Source organism: Magnolia sinica, chromosome 4 (assembly GCF_029962835.1).
Source record: "Magnolia sinica isolate HGM2019 chromosome 4, MsV1, whole genome shotgun sequence".
Lineage (NCBI taxonomy): Eukaryota > Viridiplantae > Streptophyta > Magnoliopsida > Magnoliales > Magnoliaceae > Magnolia > Magnolia sinica.
The window spans coordinates 90,713,077-90,716,791 of record NC_080576.1 but is presented as its reverse complement, the minus strand read 5'-3'; the positions used below and the strand labels follow the sequence as shown (position 1 = coordinate 90,716,791).

The following is a 3,715-nucleotide window of genomic DNA, read 5'->3' as shown; positions in this document are numbered from 1 at the left end:
TTCCTTTAGGAATTTCTTCTTTTAGAAACTAGTTTACTTCTATCTTTCTTTTTAAGGATTTTCTAATTTTAGATCTTCTCTTTAGAAACTGACTTGTTTTGTTTTCTTTTGTATGTTTTTTTACTTACGGCTTCTAATTTGGTAACTTCTTTCCAACCCTCTCTTTCTTTCTAGATTTTCTTTTCCTTTCTTAGGATTAGGTTTCAAATTTGATTGAGGGTTGTGAGTGTTTCATACTCAAGTGGGCCCGTGACAACACTCAACATCTCCTGACTGAAGGAGGATTGGTTGTAGGATTAACTATCCATCGCAGGACTAGACACCACTCGAAATCCCCTGAGTTAATTGAAGTAATGGCTGAAAACCAACTTCTTCTACCCCAACCTAGGGTGGAAGACATTCAGGATGAGAATGAGGTGCATCAAGCAACCCCGCCTTGTACTTTACGAGATTATTTACAACCAGCGGGGGTGAGTACGCCCTCATGCATGATTTTTCTTGAAAATGTAGGACACTTGGACATCAAGCCAGGGATTATCCAACTCCTTCCTAAGTTCCATGGGCTTAAATCTGAAGAACCATATCTACATTTGAAAGAGTTTGATGAGATCATAGCCACTTTATATTTTCAAAATGTGTCTGAGGACACAGTCAGGCTGAGACTCTTTCCTTTTTCCTTAAAGGAGAAAGCTAAGACATGGTTACATTCACTGCGTCCTAGATCTATTGGCACATGGAATGATATGTAGAGGGAATTTATAAAGAAATTTTTTTCACATCATAAAACGATTACACTTAGAAAAGCAATCATGAACTTCACCCAAAAGGAGGATGAAACATTTTACCAATGTTGGGAAAGGTTCAAGGATTTGGTCAGTTCATGCCCACAACACGGCTTTGAAATGTGACGCATCACAAATTTTTTCTACGATGGACTGACATCTTCCATGCGCCAAATGGTCGAGACAATGTGTAATGGAGAATTCATTAATAAAAATGTTGACGAGGTATTGGATTACCTCGATAGTCTTGCTGAAAAAACACAATCATGGGACTATTACCCAAAATCGAACACCATGTCTAAACCGACTCAATTAAAGGAGAAAGGTGGATTATATCTCTTAAAAGAAGAGGATGATCTCAAGTGTAAAGTGACTACGCTCATAAGGAAAGTTGAGGCTATGAAAGGAAAGAAGGATAAGGTTAATGAAAGTGTTTGTAGCATCTGTGATTGCAACATTCATACAACTGAAAATTGTCCTACAATACCCGCCTTTCAAGAAATGTTGAATGAACAATCCAATACCGTAAATAATTATCAAAGACCTTTCAATGGACCAACCTCTAATATGTACAATCCTGGTTGGAAAAATCATCCAAACTCGTTGGAGAAATGAACAAATTACTACCCCTCAAGGTTTCTTCAATCAAAATCCAAGTCAGGGGAAACCTCAAGAAGAACCTGTTCAAAATTCCATGTAAGAACTGACCCAGGCAATGCGAGACTTTATATAAAAGATGGATTCACGTATGACGGTTATAGAAAAGGGGATGCTTCCTGCACAACTGCTCCCCAATCCTAAACCGCAATACGAGATAAGTGATCCCAGCTCTTCAAATAAAATGGGACACGCTAAATCCATCACCACTCTTAGGAGTGAGAAGATCATTGATAAAACCCTTCTGGTTAGGCCCGAAAAGCCTCAAGAACCAAAAGAGGACAACAATAATGAATCTAGTGAGGCCCCACAAAAATTATAACCGGAACTTCTAGAAAAGTCAGTTGCTCCATTTCCCCAACGGTTGGTCGCACCAAAACCTCTCTCTAACTCTCAAGATATCCTAGAGGTGTTGAAATAAGTGAAAGTCAACATTCCTCTACTTGATGTCATAAAACAGACACCTTCATATGCCAAATTCCTGAAAGACTTATGCACGACCAAACGACTGCAGAGTATTCAAAATAAGATTTTCTTAACTGAGAAAGTGAGTGTCATCCTAAAGCAAGACGTGCCACAGAAATTCAAAGATTCTGGTAGCCCAACCATATCATGTGTAATCGGGGACCATCGAATTGATCACGCACTTCTTAACTTAGGAGCGAGCGTCAATCTAATTCCCTACTTGGTATACAAACAGTTAGGTTTAGGTGAATTAAAACCCACCCTAACTACACTACAATTTGCTGATCGCTCTGTTCGTGTACCCAGAGGGATAGTTGAGGATGTGTTGGTCCAAGTTGATAGATTTTACTACCCTGTAGATTTTATCATCTTGGACACTGAACCCATCAATAACATGAGCACTCAGATCCCCGTCATTCTTGGTCACCCATTCCTTGCCACTTCAAACGCAATTATCAATTGCAGGAATGGTGTCATGACTATGTCTTTTGGGAATATGACATTGGAGTCAAACATCTTTTTCAATAACGACAGAAACGTAGAGGATGATGACGATTTCCATGATATTAACATGATTGACTCTTTAGTGGAAGATACGACACCTCTGACCTTATCCTTTGACCCTTTAAAGACGTGCCTAGCCCAGTCTCATGATTTTGATGATGACATGATTAGGGAGACGTGTGCCTTGCTTGATACTGCACCAGTACTTGAGTTAATCGGTGGAGGCCACAATTTGAAGAGTTGCCCCGAAATGATGTAGTGCCTCTACTTCTAACCTCAAGCCGCCGAAGCTTGACCTAAAACCTTTGCCCTCTGATTTGAAATATGTCTATTTAGGTCAAGATGAGACATACCCGGTGGTGATCTCGGCCCACCTGGAGAAAGAACAAGAGAGTATGCTTATATCTACTCTCATTGAGCATAAGGGAACCCTTGGATGGACAATAGTGGATCTCAAGGGAATCGACCCCTCGATTTGTACTCACCGTATATATCTTGAGGATAATGCGAAGACTGCTCGGCAATCACAACGTAGACTAAATCCAAACATGAGGGAAGTGGTTAAGGCCGAGGTTCTTAAACTATTGGATGTTGGTATCATATACCCCATATCCGATAGTCAATGGGTGAGTCCAACTCAGGTGGTTCCTAAGAAGTCCGGGATCACCATCGTATCTAATGCCAATAATGAACTCGTACCAACAAGAGTTACTACTGGTTGAAGAATGTGCATTGATTACAGGAAGCTGAATACCGTCACAAGGAAGGAAAACTTTCTTTTACCCTTCATTAATCAAATCTTGGAAAGGCTAGCTGGTCATTCCTATTACCGTTTTCTTGACGGTTATTCGGGCTACAATCAGATTAAAATCGCTCCTGAGGATCAGGAAAAGACCACATTTACATGTCCCTAGGCGCCTTTGCCTACAGAAGGATGCCATTTGGATTATGAAATGCCCCTGCCACCTTTCAGCGATGTATGATAAGTATCTTTTCTGACATGGTGGGAAAATATCTAGAGGTCTTCATGGACAATTTCTCTGTTTTCGGTTCATCTTTCAGCGAGTGCTTAGAGTGTCTTAAATGTGTGCTGAAAAGATGTAAAGAAAAGAACTTGGTACTTAATTGGGAGAAGTATCATTTCATGGCTCATAAGAGAATTGTCCTTGGACATATTATCTCGTTCAAAGGAATCGAGGTGGATAAGGTAAAAATTGATCTTATCTCTAACCTACCTCCACTCAAGAACATACGGGACATGCGATCCTTCTTAGGACATGCTGGGTTTTACAGAAGATTCATAAAGG

The 3,715-nt window shown here is 40.2% G+C and overlaps 1 non-coding gene across 1 annotated transcript; it reads right to left on the bottom strand.

Moving 5' to 3' along the window:
- Nucleotides 1-791: 791 nt before the first annotated feature.
- Nucleotides 792-898, bottom strand: LOC131244730 (small nucleolar RNA R71). Its single transcript, XR_009170507.1, has one exon. It is a non-coding gene; the product is annotated as a small nucleolar RNA R71 (small nucleolar RNA).
- Nucleotides 899-3,715: the final 2,817 nt, after the last annotated feature.